Below are 16448 nucleotides of genomic sequence, written 5' to 3' on the forward strand. Positions count from 1 at the left end.
ACCACACAACAGAATTGCACGAAACCTTTTCAGATAATAAGGACATACTATGTAGTTGTGCATATCGACAGGAAATTGCGATTCAATTTTTTTTCTAGGAGTTAGGCCCCTTTGAACTTATTTACTTTAATGTACTACTGCAACAGTTTGTCATCGCAACTCCTTTGAAACCACACAACAGAATTTCATGAAACTTTGTAGATAATAAGGACATACTACGTAGATGTGCATATCGACAGGATATTATGATTCAATTTTTTTTCCAGGAGTTGCACCCCTTTGAACTTATTTGCTTTAATGTACTACTGCAACAGTTCGTCATCGCAATTTCTCTGAAACCATACAATAGAATTCCATGAAACTTTGTAGATAATAAGGACATGCTATGTAGATGTGCATATTGATAGGAAATTACGATTTTTTTTTCTTTCTAGGAGTTATGCTCCTTTGAACTTACTTGCTTCAATGTATTACTTGATTTATTTCACTTGACTGGGCGGGGTTTAACCTGTTCGCTTATTAAAGACTAGTCCATCTATAGACAGGTGTTTTGGGATAAAATCATCAATGAAGTGTCCAGTTATTCTTCCCATATCATACGCTCAGTTCTTTTGCATATCAGTTTGGTGAAACTGGTAGGTGATTAGAAATCAACAATAATTATAACGGCAATCATCCTTATAACACACATCTTCAAATAGACTGTCCTTATTCAAATTAAAACGTAAGCTCCGCCCGATCAGTTGAAATAACATTGGTAATACTTCTGCAACAGTTTGTAATTGCAACTCCTCTGAAACCACACAACAGAATTTCATGAAACTTTGTAGATAATAAGGACATACTATGTAGATGTGCATATTAACAGAAAATTATGATTCAATTTCTTTTTCTTATACAATTTTCTTTTCTTACACTTATTTCATTTCTCCAATGACAATGTGGGGACGGTGGGGTATGTGAGCGCGCTCACTAAGGTTCTTTTATTGTCCTTTGATTTAGAAATTTCACTTAAATAATCTCACCATCTCTCTCTATCAGTTTCAAAAAGGAAACGCTTTTCTTATACATTGTATAAACATTTTTCTATCATAGAAAAACAAATGATGTGGGGTATCCACCCATTACACAAAATCAGTACATCCGCAGTAAAAAGCAAAGGCTTCACCCCAAAGTGCACGACAGTGAGGACTTCAACATAGAGCAACAAAAACCCCTACATCACTTCATTGCTTAAGACGGCCTTTAGCACCGAATTGAGAGAAATTCTTTATCAAGTTATTAGTCTCCTACAGATGAAATCGAAGGTGACTTTAGGTCTGTCTGTCCATGCGTATTGTTTCATAATTACCAGTTACAGACCAAGTTCTCTAATTTTGTTCTGGTCTGATGATTTTGCGCAGTTATGGTCCTTTTGACTAAATTAATCAGTTTTCCACCCTTTTTTGTCACTTTTGAAGATATTGATTTGATATTTGTTATAGAGTTTTCATGTCAAGTTGTTTAACCGATAAGGGACTATGTATTGTCATGCAATACTCACAGAATACTAGTACTTGTTTGGATATACTTTGTAAGACGAACACCACCGAATCGAGCCCGGTAAGTAAACATATCGGAAAGTAGCACATATGTAAAACCTATGAATTGTTGAAGATCGTATATTGAGTGCCAGAAGATTTTGATTACTATTAATAGTTTTATCTTGAAGTTTTAAGAGTTTGTCATTCTGGGGCTTTTAAAGCTTACTATTATAATGTATAGGTTTTGCTCATCTTTAAAGACAGTACCTGATGGTGACCTGTAGTTGATCACATTTTTGTCCTTTAATTTATAAATAAACTCATTATAGATACTAGGATCTCTGTTTTGTGTTCTAAAGACTACTTCAGAGACAATAGAATTTATACAGTTTTCCAATTGCAATCATACCCATCTCCTGAAAGTGTGTATAACCAATAATAGGGGTTCATTTTAGTAAATGTGTATTTGAAAATCTTTTGAAATTGTGTAGTACTGAAATGCCAATAATTTTATCAAAACTATGTTATAAAATCATTTTCATAAACGAATTAACTATTTGAAATTAATTGACAAAAAAATTCCAGCGAAATATGTGCATAGGGATTGTGTTGATGTAAATGCCAGATATAGCAATACACATGGCTAACAGCAAATAAAGTGCGTAGTCTTCGTACGTTCAACATGGGGTACAGTTTATCCGCCTTTCTCCTTATACAGGTTCAGGTTTATAGCTATGTTGTCAATATTCTAATTCATTTGATTTTCATTTATGAATTGTCAAAAACCTGGTCGTTAGCTTTTTCGTTTGAGTTATTTTTCAAATTATATCATGTTGCATTTCATAGCGATATACTTATTGTTTAAATCCCTACGCTTACATCCATATCATTTGGACTCTGGTAAATAGTTTTCTAAGCAACCATACAAAACTTCTTATTTTCATATTGGACATGTTCACCATAAGCCGATACCGATACTGAAACAGTATTGAGGTAAATGGTAAAATTTTATAATGTTTAAATGCAAAACCTGTAAAGATATCCCCACGAAGAGTAGATATGAAAGAGAGGGATGAACTTGAAGAAGAATTGAAAAAAAATTTCAGGTAGAGGTTGCCGAAGAAGACAATCACAAAACTGCCTTTTCAGTTTCTTGTAATGCCGATGGATTTATACAGCTCTCCCGCTACATTTAGCCGGCTCATGAATCAGGTTTTAGGTGGTTTACAATGGCATCGTTGTCTTTGCTATCTTGATGACGTCATAATTTATCGAAAAGATTTTGAAACAGCTTTTGACAATTTGAAAACCGTATTTCAGTGTTTTAGAGAAGCAAATCTTAAACTGAAACCGAGTAAATGCTCGTTTTTTTCAAACAGAAGTCAAATTTTTGGGACATACACCATCAAATGTCAAAGATTTACGAAGTTTTATAGGCGTCGCGGGTTATTACCACCGTTTCATACCAGATTTTGCAACTATCGCTCATCCTCTGACACAGCTAACTCAAAAGAATAAATCATTTATTTGGGATGATAAATGTAAAATCGCGTTTGAGACTTTAAAAGAATGCTTAACAACTGCACCAACAGTATCATTTCCAATTGAAGATGGCGCTTACATACTAGATACAGATGCTAGTCAAACGGGGGTCGGAGCTGTTCTTTCACAAATCCAAAATGGTGAGGAACATGTCATTGCATATTCTAGCCGAACTTTAAACAGAGCACAAAACAGTATTGTACCACAAAACGTGAACTGCTAGCGGTCATAATTTTCTTGTGCCAAATCAGACATTATTTATATGGCCAAAAATTTACTTTACGTACAGATCATGCGTCGCTAAAGTGGCTCAAAAATTAAAAAAAACCGGAAGGTATGATCGCGAGATGGATTTCTATCATAGACACATACGAAATGGAAATTCAACACCGCAAGGGTTCATTGCATACAAACGCAGATGGTTTATTGCGCACACCAAAAACGGAAATGTAAACGAATCAATTGTCCAGAATGTACCGAAATGAAAACAGATATAGAATATTTTGAAAATGTTAAAACTACGGATTCTATTGATGACCTGAATACCATCAAGGATGGCCATGCCTCCTACTTAAGTATTCAATCAGTTATCAATGACACGGAAACTGACGGCGACACTGATAGCGTCAGAGGTTGTCTTTCGAGAAATTTAGCTATCAGACCAGTCAATGTCAATACAGAAGAACTTAGTTTTGGCATAACAGCAAACTGTCTCAGTTATTGGTCGAATTCGCAATTAAGAGAAATGCAAGAGAATGACCAAAATATAAGTTTCATAGTGAACAATTTGTTACAATCTGATGAAAAACCCCAAAAGTTCGATAATCAAAACAAATCAAAAGAAACAAAAATTATTTATGAGTTATGGGAATCCTTGACCATTCAGAATAACCTGTTATGTAAAATTTTTGAAAGAGAAATTCAGGGGCTTGTTTATCAATTTGTAGCTCCGGAACAGATACGAAATTTCATTTTTCAACAGTTACATTGTACAAAATATTCAGCTCATTTTGGAAGAGAAAAAACTTTAGGATTAATATAGTTGTGATATTTGTGCTAAAGGGAAACCTGGACCAGGGAAAGGAAAATCACCTTTGAAATCCAGTGTTTCTACATATCCTTTGGACAGAATAACTATTGACATCATATGTCCTTTGCCTATAACTACGGGTGGAAATGAATACATTATGGTAGTGGAAGATTATTTCACTAAATGGACAGAATCTTATGCCATACCAAATCACCAAACTCTTACAGTAGCTGACAAACTTGTTACAGAATTCATTTGCAGATTTGGCTGTCCAATCCAAATTCATACAGATCAAGGCCGAGAATTTGAATTTGGCCTATTTGCCGCATTATGTGACAAATTAAGAATTGACAAAACTCGAACATGTTCATACAGACCCCAGCTGACGGAATGGTTGAACGTTTATTTGTTAATGAACATAGAAATGATTGGGACGATCACATTCTATTCATTAATATGGCATACAGAGACACTCAACATGCAAGCACAAACTGTTCTCCAAATCTTTTGATGTTTGGACATGAATTAATATGTCCAATTGATGTTATGTTTGGCTTACCTCAAGGATATATAAGTATACCTTGTCCAATTGCATATGTTGAGTGGGTTCAAGAAGCTCTGAGAAATGCATTTCAGTTAGCACATACACAATCTGGTTTAAGTGCAAATAGACAAAAGGAAAATTATGATAAAAATTTGAAAAATAGAAGTTTTGAAGAAAACTCATTTGTTTGGAGATTGTATCCTCCAGAAGCAAATAAGAAACTTTGATTAGGCTGGACTGGTCCATACAAAGTTATAAAGAAAATTGCTGATTTGAAATACAGAATACAAAAAGACACAAGTACTAAACAATTAGTTGTACATGTAGATCATTTGAAACCATATAAATCTGCACATATGCCAACTGTACAAGAGCAAATCGTTACACCACAAGAAAATGTACAAACTTTACCTCCACCAGTGACATCTTGCTTTGGCCGTGTTTTCAAAGCAAGGCAAATATTAACACTGAAATTTTGTTTTATTGTTTCGCTCATTAACTTCATATTACGTGTCTACATTGCTGTTTGTGGTGCTGTCAAAGGGCCTACACGTCATCTTAAATGGTATTGCTAGTAAGTATGTATATATACATAATTTTTGTGTTGGTATATAGTACTAGTATATAAATGAATAATGAATATTTTCTCTTTACTGTAGATTTTTGCAGATTGAAGTCACTGACTTAAAAAAATATATATATATATATTACTGTGAAAAGATTTATTGAAAATAGACAAATTTATTTGTTTATTAATTATATGTTTTCAGAATACAGTTACAATTACATGTGTGTGATAATGAATATAAAAGTTTTCAGAATGATCACGTAAGAGAGTTATGGCCAGCTGTTGGTGCGTATTGTAATATTGAAAAATATGGGAAAAAACATTTTTTTCGGTCATTTAACTATTACAAGTCGCACTTTAGTGGTATACATAAAGAAAAACTGAACGTATATACCTGTCATATATGTGACTTGTCTAGGAGAAAATTACAGATACTGAAGAAACATCTTGTGAAGGACTAAAGGAACACAAATGCTCTCAAGAACGATATAGGTGCATGGAGGTAACAAATACAAATTTCGTCGATCCAAAGGATGTTTTGCATTATACATTGTAGAGTCGGAGATGTAAATGAAAGAAAAGAAGCTCAACAAACGAGGGAAAAAGTTGATGAAAGACAAAGAAAAGATAAGGAAGATGCTCAGGAAACGCGAAAACGATATGTCGAGTCGGGAAAGAAACCAAAAGTAGAGGACAAGTACTACAATTCTAGGGACGAACGTTTAATGTTTAATTTTGACAAGAATACTTTAACAAGGACCGTAATGGAAGCAAAGAAACATTGACATTTAGTGACTAATTTTTGTTTATATTCCTTATATACATTTATGGAATATTTCGATACAAATTTTTTTTGATATTTTGATACAAATTTATTGAATATTTTGATACATATTTATTGAACATTTTGATATATTTTTTATATACATGTACTATTACGTATACAGACTTCTTCATTATTTTTGTTAGATAAAATAATGACATTTGATCTTTAAGGGGGAGGAATGTGGCAATATTGGAATTAAGAGTTATTTTGTTAGCTCCCTTGTAGCTTGAGCGTATTTACATTTTATATAATTACAATTGTTGACATGAAAACTTTCACCTTTGTTTATGTACACAATAAATTGAATCCTTTTCTAAACCAGTTATTCATAGATAAAGGTAAGACTGTGTTGGAAATTGGTTTAATTGCAAATTTTATTTCAAGAAAGTACCATTTGTTACTCACATTTTAAACATTGTCCAGAATTCATACGTTCCTCGAAGGTAACTATCAGTATTCATTACAGCCATGCTGTTTACTATTACTGTTCTGGACCAATTCTTCTCTTAAAAGTTTTGGCATTATAAAGTGTTCAAACGCTAGGACTTGTCCAAATAATTGTCCGGTCAAGTATTAGCTTTGTCCTCCCAGAGAATTGTCCGTTATGTCAGTTGTTGTAGACACTTGTCCCCTAGTGTGACAAGGTGTCCAGGGCAGAACTGGTCTTCATAGTTTATGTAAAGTACATAGAACCGGGGTTAATTTAGTTATCTCGTGGCTGCGCTAGCATTAAGTAAAAAGGTATCCGGAAAACGTTACTTTTACTTGAATGTTAGATCAGTCCGTTCACATATTTTATAATGTTTAACTAACTTAACCATTTTACTTATTATATATTTTGAAATTTGAACACACTAGATGGAATATAACTTCAATTCAACAATTTTAAAGAATATATTAAAAACGCAGAGTTTAAAGTTAAATTCAACAAGTATTAATACAACTAATTCATGTTACAAATTTATTTATGATGTGTATTAATCATGAAGCTAGTTTTGTCGAATGGAAAGACCTGTACATAGTTCTAGAATATATGTAATAACGTTCCGACTATATATATAACATTATAAAGTAACCTTTAATTTTCAAATGAAACCAAGACGAGTAATTATAAAGGCAAACATTTTTATTTCAGTATAATTGTGTGACGACTGTTACATGTAATCTGTATCATAAGAGGAGGATCCCAAAAGCTTGTGTACTTTCAATAGTGTGTTAAACATTTTCATGTTTTCTCTCTCCTTTTAAATTTCCTTTTCCTTTTCTTTTTTTAAGCACGTTTGAAGGCCCGTCTGGGTGTGCTGGGTTGCATTTTTTTAATCTTCATCCTCCATCTCCATCTCCTTTTCTTTTCTTTTTATGTTACTTCCAATAAAATAAATTGCCCAACCAAAAAACCAGGCAGTGTTTTATAGTGGACATATTCATATAAACTGTATTCATACATAAATCATAATGGACACAGGAAGGAAAATAAGATACATAAAATCTGGGGTCCTATGTCATAACAATAACAGGATAAATTACAGATTGATGAATACTTGGCGATACCATATATCCATTTGAACATCATGTTGCAACACCATATACTGTAACATGTTTATATATTTTATGTATTATCATCAAATGCAACTAACATTTCAATATAATAATTATGAATGAACACGAATGCGGCCACTTTCATTTAAGACGGAAACCGTTTAAAATTTAACTAAAATGCTAAAACTGTGAATATTTCAGTAATTTTGCATGACACAAGGATGCTAGTACCCGATAAATGTGCATTGTATTATAAAAAAAAACAGCCCATATTTGTGTAGCAGAAACGTTATACTTTCCAATAAATAAGTAAGAGATTACATTTTCTCAATTTTGCAAAACTGCTATATTTTGGGGCCAAAATGGGGTCTTACTGAACCTACTCCTTTAAAAAACTATAATTTTATTTTCTTCAAAACTGTAATGTTATCTTATTTTGAAACAAATTAGTATAAAAGGAGATATGGAATGATTGCCTTCAAGACAATTTTCCACCAGAGTTCAGATTAGGTTATTTGTGTCATCTTTTACATTATGACCATATTATGTTTGTTGTTTTAATACGCAAACAAACTAAGCCTTTCTAATGGTTAAAACAGGATTGGGATATTCATGAATGCTCCTTTTTGTCATGTAGCTTGTTGAGGTACTTGGCCTTCAATTTTTCATTTGAGCATTCAGGATTAATATACATCAAGAAAAGCGCTTTTTATTAGGCAAATCTATAAGCAGTTGCTTAGAAACTTGGATATGATTTTCCATATTTTCATACTATTTCCACCTCTTTAAAAAAAAAACCTGCCCCCTATCCAATATGGCCGAATTAACCGTGAAGAGCCATATTAATTGTCGACATGGGCATGGTGTAACGCTAGAATGTTATCAAATATCCTTGGTCTGAAGTGATGCCCAACCGTGTTGTTTTTGAACATTCGAGTCCGTAAATATCTGTTCTACCCTCAACGGGATTTAAGGTAGATTCATGGTATACCGCCATCTTGGATTGTATAATCGCAGTACAAATTCGGTCTATGTATTTGCCCAAATCCTCAAATTTGGATACAGATTTGCAATTAAATGGTTAGACTGTTTATTTATATTAAGAAAACTTGTGGTTTATTGTATTATTCAAAATATATAAACAAATATCATTATTGGGGGTTTAAGAATCATTTGTCAAATGAGCCATTTGAAGGTTGATAACTCTTTTAGTAAACAAATTATACTGTACTAATAGAGAAATTTTTTATTTTGTCTTGTAGCAAGAAAAACAATTTCGGTGACACCATTTTTTATTTTTATTTTCTTAAAACATATAATAAAACCTATCTTCTCACAATTTATTCCAAAATTCTATCTCAAAGAATTTTTTTTATGAACACAAATGTGTTTTTTCATGGACATTCTAAACAAATTGAGGCGATTTTCAACGACTCATAGCTTGAAAAATAGCATGGAGACTATAACTTTTTATTATATTTTTCAGAAGAGCAAAGTAAAATCTTCATTTTGGCAAATTAAATTTTTTTTTGTCTTAAATAGTTTATACTTATGATCTACCATAAAACCCTGTTTCTGTTACATTGTGACAATACCGTCTTTTCCGATCCAGCGCCCAAGATAACTTTGTAAATTAATTAATAAGTAAAATGGCAAAAAAAACTAACTCCGAGGAAATTTCAAGACGGACAATCCCTAATCAAAGGGCAAAATCAAATACCCAAACACATTAAACAAATTGATAACAACTGACATATTCTTGTTTTGGTACAGGCATTTTTTTATGTAAAAAAATGTTGGATTAAACCTTAAAAACTACAGTAGGTATCGTTATTTTTGTGATGCTTTTCCACGTCAGCTTTAGCTAGGATTGTGGATTGTGGCCAGTGTGTTGTATATTTACTATATATATGCATGCTGTATGCAAGCATCATCACCATTTGGTAACTAAATATTTGAAAGATTGTGACAGTTTTAATGTACAAAAATAGTGAGCGAAAAATATAGATTCTTTGGCATATCTATTACTATGTTTGCCAAAACGCAGAAATGCTATGGTCTGCAAATGTTTGTCGATTGCAAAAATTAAAGGTTAATACCAAATTTGCATGTTTAAAATACAATTAAAGATATAACATTACAACATAAATCGATTCTAAAGTAAAATATATTTCTAAATATCCCTGCTTACATTATCCAGTTGCATAATACATTTCATTGGACTTAATAGAACAACTATGTATCTTCTTTGTCTTCTATTTGGTTTGTCTTCAGCTTATCAAATCATAGTTTCTGATAAAGATGGCGAAACTGATCTTTGTAAGAGCGTTTCAAATGTTGTTAAAAATTTGGAACAAAAGATGACTACACAGCTTGAACAAATTTTGACATTACTTCAACAGAGGAAAGACAATGAATGCATTAAAGGTATAATTGTATGTACATAAAACATATCTCTTAACGTGCTCTAACTTATGGATTTGTTGAACATTGGTATTTAAATGTTGATATGACTGAGTTTTTTTAATAAGCATTCATCAGACTTTGTATGCTTCAAAACAATTGACCATTTTGTTTTATAAACCTAATACTGAGGTTTCTTCAAACATGTGTTTTACGGTCAACGTAATAAGCTTTAGAATTTATAATTTCTTCACGTAGGATATCGATAAAATAATTACGTAAAGGAAACACCAAGTTGAACGTTGTCTTATCGGTTTGTACATGGACTTATTGTTATTGATTTCTCAAGTTAAGATCTTATTATAGATACAGAGCTAGAATTTACGATTTTCAGTCTTTTCATAGTTTACTTCAAAGAAGTGTATGTTTTGTCAACAACATTCCTTAATTTATTTTTGTTTTAAAAAATACATGTACATTAAAGTCATATAATGTTTACCATTATATTAATCAAAAGTTTGTATTACACTTTGCAGATCTAAAATTTGTAGAAACTCTTCAGGAAGTTGCAGAAGGAAAATCAGTTAAACAAAGTTCATTATATCAGGGGAAGTATTATCCTGCTGAATTGGCCGTTGATGGTAATACAGGGACTTTTTCTCACACTAAAACCGAAGAAAATCCGTATTGGTGGGTAGATCTAGGCAAACTGTATAAAGTTAAACAGATTGTAGTGTATAGCCGAACAAACTGTTGTGGTAAGTTCAAACTGTGTAATTTTAAACCAAAGCATTTAATTATTTTAAGGACGTTAAAATGGTAACAAAGATCATTTCAAAATTTCATCAAAAATGTATTTAGAAACTTATAGTACCAACCTACTATAGATAAATAATACTTACACAAACATTTTAAACATTACAAAAGTTAATGACGTCTTTGACATAATGACAGATGTATTGATTTTATTTCTAATGTTCATTATCATATTTGTACAATCTCATTGGAAGATAAACATTATAATATCTGCAAAACTGAATTTAATTTCATTTTTTATTATAAAGAATGATTCGCTGATGAACAATTTACGTTGATAATTTCGACAGTTTTCAGAGAGAGGAAAAAGATACCAGAGGAGTATATTACCTTGTCAGTCGAAAACTGACTGACAACGCGTTGAAAAACACGTAAATGGGCGTAAAGCCAAACACAGCATTGGAGCCACAGTTTTAAAGATATAGCATTTTTTTTTTATTTAGACAAAGCTCTTATTTGATAATGTAAATTCTTTTTATTCGGGAACGGACTAAATTTCAATGAAATAAAATATTTCCATTATCCATTAGAAATACCGTTTTTGACTGTAAATAGTAATTTTTGAAATGAGAATCTGGTCAAGTAAAATTGGAACCAATATCATTATTATACCTAACTTTAACATGTATGTACTTTAAGGTTCTTATCTGAAGAATATGGACGTAACTGTAGGACCTTCTCTGGACAATATGTCTTTATGTACTCACTATAAAGGTCCAGGAAGCACAGGGGGACATTTCAACTTGGACTGCAAAGCTGCAATGGTTGGACGCTATGTGAAACTGTCTATAAACAGGAAAAATTCTATTATGCAGTTAGCAGAACTCAAAGTGTTTGCGTATCGTCAAAAAATCTAGAATATTAAATAATATTGATGACATTGATTGTTTCATGAACACCTTTGTCTTTGCCTGAGTCAGAATCCTTTTGAGTAAATGACTAAATTAAGAAATTAGTTTTGCCGATTTAGGAACTTTCAATTTCAGATCTATAGTGAACTCTGTGAATTTATGTTAATAGCTTGACTATAAAAAAAGAAGAAGATTTGGTAGGTTGCGAAAAAAAGACATATCTTCACAAGAGACCAAATGATACAGAAATTAACAACTATAGGTCACCGTACAGCCTTCAACAATGACCAAAGCCAATACCGCATGGTCAGCTATACAAAGCCCCGAAATGAAAATGTAAAACAATTCAAACGAAAACACTAACGGCCTAATGTATGTACAAAAAATGAACGAAAACAAATATGTAACACATAAACAAACGACAGCCACTGAATTATAGGCTTTTTACTTATGTCAGGCACATACATACAGAATGTGGCGGGGTTAAACATGTGAGAAGAATCCCAACCCTACCCTGTAACAATACAAGATAAGAACGAACTATAAAAATCAGTTGAAAAAGGCTTAACTCATCAGATGGGTACAAATGGAAATGCTACACAGAGTTGACATGGCAGGGTACTTGTATATCCCATCAACAAAAAGACACTTAGTACAGATCTGAGAGTTATCGCAGTTACTGACAGCTAGTTCAAAGCCACTTACAACTTATAAAAAAAATATGCGTCTAAAACTAAATTAAAAATCAATCGATACACATCCAACATCCAATGGATTTAATCCTAGACTAGACCTGTGACAATTTTTAACTTGTCATATTTTGTGAAGTCTGCAGTATCATTGTCTGGATAAATGTCTTTTTTTTTATTGTATCTTATTTTCAACGTTTGTATAAGTTTTGGATTTGTAATATTTTAAGCTTGATCACGACTTAGGAAACACAAATTGTCAACATGTTAATGTTATTAACTACTGATTATTCAATTACTATTATTTCAAGTTTTGATGTCTTTATTGTCTACATATGCCATTGATATTGCGTTAAATGTATTTGTTACGCAGGAAGGCGTTTTCGTTAATTCAGATTGGGTACAGTCGTATCTATCGGTAACAAGTATGTTTGAATCTGTTTGCATTACTCTTAACGTTTAGATTGTTTGTATACAAAATAAACTAAATGATCATAATTCGTGCAGCAAAATTCATTGATTTTTTTACCATCCTCTACTCAGTGTGTAAAATCTAAATGCTAAAAAAATAAAAATCTGTTAGAGTACAAAAAATTTAAGTATCTTTCTTCTTTCTAATTGGAAATAAAGAGTTCAGCAGATACAGTTAAGTCTGCCTCATATATTGACTAACGTCGTTTTTCTGTTTTGATGATTCCTCAGTTCAGGAAATGCGCGTCTAGCGTACACAATTTCAATCATATTATTTATGATAAATTAACTGATATTCCACGTGTAAGACACTATCTAGGTACGTCACATCCGGTTTAATACAAAAAAGGGTCGAATACCAGAAAGCCCTTTGCATATAACAGATTAACTTTTCATTGTAGAAATACATGTCATAAACATATCTTGGGTGTTTCAAAGCACTCTTTCTTTTTTTAATTATGTGTTTTTATCCATAATTTTGAAACTTGAAATTAACGTGAGTTCGTTACTTTAGCTTGTTACTAGAAAAATATAAGGGTGCAAATTTGATTGGGTATGGTTATGGTTATTATCTTGTATGCGATGAAATGTTATTTAAAATATTCACTGATGGACTTGACAGGATAAAACTTTAGTCTTATTCGAAACAAAGATAAGTTCTGTTTGAATTTTGTGAATTAACAAAGTTTTGCCATGTCTAACAGGGATAATACAATGATGGCATTACCGTTTTGATGTGAGCTGCACATGCGCCTTTAACTATGCATGTACTATAAAAAAAAGTGTATTTCACTGAAACATAACAAATATTAAATTTTCAGAGTTAACAGATTTTCTAAAACACATTTGAGGAAAATGCTTTAACGTTGGTCTCTTCCATGAAGCTAAGTAGTCAGAGCAAGCTATACTCAGTGTGTTTTCGGTTCTTTTATTGCCTATTTCTCCGTATTTCCTATAATGGTTTATGACACAAAACTTTGCTGTGAGGAATTCTGTAAGAACTATACAATAATCTTTTTACAAACCTCCATGGAGTCAGATAGCTTTTAATTGGATCATATCTCATTGATCATCTCATTTCTAACATAAATGTGTGATATTTACCTCCAAATTGTGTTTGATTTGTTAGCTTAAAAACTTAAAACTATTAGGATATTAAAGTATAAACAAACCAATAGGGATCTTATATTAAGGACTTAGAGGTAAATATGCGGTGTATACCAGCTTAGAGCCACCTTCTGTACCATATTCAACTGTTTTGCAGATGAGATAGATAATGTAATCATTAATCATTTTAATGGGTCCACAATATATTTTAAATTGTTATCAAAGGTACAAGGATCAAAATTGATGGGCTGTGATTTGGATTTCCCCCAGACATATTGCTCCAATCGCTGAAGATGATGTCTTACATTATATTTAATTTCTCTCAAACAAATGAACTGATTTTTACAAAACTTACAGTGATGCTTGAAATAACCAGTATTGCAAAAGACAAAAATAACAAAAAGAGTCTTTTGAGGTTTGAAACCATTAGAAAATAATACGCATCATACAAAAAAGGGTGGAAACAAAAACTCACATTCATTTGAGTTATAGGAAATCACCCCTGCATTTCATTGCAATAAGAAAATAAGTGATAAATATATTACCTGAAAAGTTTAAATTCTTAGAAACCACGGATGAAATGTTTACTAAATGGGTGGTCCTTGATGACGTATATCTATTTAACCCTATAAGGTCTTACATAGTGGAAAGAACTTTTAATTTGTTCTGATTATTCCAATTCTTGAGATGTAATTTTATTTCCAAAGATTGTTGCTTATATATTTGGTTTGTGATATCGATCAATTTATACCTTTTTGAACTGACACCGGTTAAATTTTTCTTGAAATTTTCTCCCCTCGAATGATTAGAATAAGATGTTTGTAATATATCTGATTAACAATGCATAGTAGAGACCATATGTCTTTGCTTTATGACCTAGACATGAAGGAAAAGATAAATTTTACATTCTAGGTTTTGACCTTTTGATTTAATTTTAAGTAAGCTATGGTTTGACACCAGAAATTAAATCTTAATTTGGCTTTAAATAATTTTATATAAAACATTGGAAATTCTTTTCTCTGAACCATTGGTTTTTAATTTGTGATAGTTCTTATATGATTTGCAGACTTACATAAAGTTAACTGTGATTTATCAATTCCTCTTTTTATTCTCGGTTTACACTTCGATTGATTGGATGGCCGGAACTACTTTTGTAACTCATGTAAACAATATGGAGGCTCTAAAACGCTAACGGCAGTCGTGTAAACATAACTGGGCTTCAATTAATTTATATTTTATAGTCACTGTGGTGGTAAAAATTAATAAAACGGAATTCATAATTACAGCTATAAATAAAGGCAACAGTAGTATACAGCTGTTCAAAATTCATAAATCGATTGAGACAAAAATACAAATCCGGGTTTCAAACTAAAACTATGGGGAAACGCATTAAATATAAGAGGAGAAATACGACACAACAGAAACACAACATTAAAATGTAACACACACTGAAACGAACTATAATATAACAATAGCCATTTTCCTGACTTTGTACAGGACATTTAAAAAACAAATGGTGGGTTGAACCCGGTTTTGTGGCATGCCAAACCTCCCGCTTTTATGGCAATGTTGAATATAACACTAAAATGACCACATAACAAGACCATAAATTAGAGAACATACAGGACAGAGAAACACATGAATAATAGCTGACAAAAGGTACCAGATTTAAAATTTAATACGCCAGACGTGCATTTTATCCAGACAATAGTAACCAGTGACGCTCAGATGAAAAAAGTTCGAAAAAGTACAAAGTTGAAGAGCACAGAGGACCAAAAGTTCCAAAACGTTGCGACCAATACGGCTAGGGTTTTATGCCTGGGCCAAGAACATCCTTAATATTAAGAATAATTCATACTTTTGCAAACAGTAAATTTTATAAAATGACTATATAATAGATATACATGATAAAACTGAAGTGGTGACTAACTTCAGAATAAGAACGGATACATTGCATAAAACAACCCAAACTAGCACATGAAAATACACAGCCGAGTTAGCCATAGCCATCAACGCAGTGACTTCACATTTGAATTTCTAAAGTGACATCACATTTGAATTTCTAAAAAGATTTCCCAAAAATAAATATTTTTGAAGAATTGAAAATTACAATACTAATGAATATTAAATTGTGGTAGTAATTAGATATTCAATCAATCAGGATTCTACTTCGTCAAAATTAACTCCCCATTACGCCAGTTCATTTTCACAATCGTAGAAATGGAAGCCATTGTAGGGATGACGATGCCAATTTTGCTCTTGAAAACCAATATATTTATCCACATAGCACCATTACGATCCTTATATGTCAGTTGTATTTTAAAAGACAAATGTATCTTCTAGCTAATGAAAATCAGTTAATGATATTGTCTGCATTGATTCAATTTAAAACTATTGTCTGATCGGTTGTCAGGGGGACATTTCGAAAATTCTTAAACATTTAAAAAAAATCTAATTAAATATTTCGTGGAAGGGCAGACTAAAAAAAAATCAGTGGTTGATGATTTTAAACCCTAGTTATCGCACACTAAAAATCTAT

General features: G+C 31.9%; 1 long non-coding RNA gene across 1 annotated transcript; it reads left to right on the forward strand.

Annotated features, from left to right (window-relative positions):
- Window positions 1–9785: 9785 nt before the first annotated feature.
- Window positions 9786–11671, forward strand: LOC143049264 (uncharacterized). Its single transcript, XR_012970153.1, has 3 exons — window positions 9786–9999; window positions 10512–10733; window positions 11431–11671. It is a non-coding gene; the product is annotated as an uncharacterized LOC143049264 (long non-coding RNA).
- The last annotated feature ends 4777 nt before the right edge of the window (window positions 11672–16448 follow it).

This window comes from Mytilus galloprovincialis, chromosome 10 (assembly GCF_965363235.1).
Source record: "Mytilus galloprovincialis chromosome 10, xbMytGall1.hap1.1, whole genome shotgun sequence".
Classification (NCBI taxonomy): domain Eukaryota; kingdom Metazoa; phylum Mollusca; class Bivalvia; order Mytilida; family Mytilidae; genus Mytilus; species Mytilus galloprovincialis.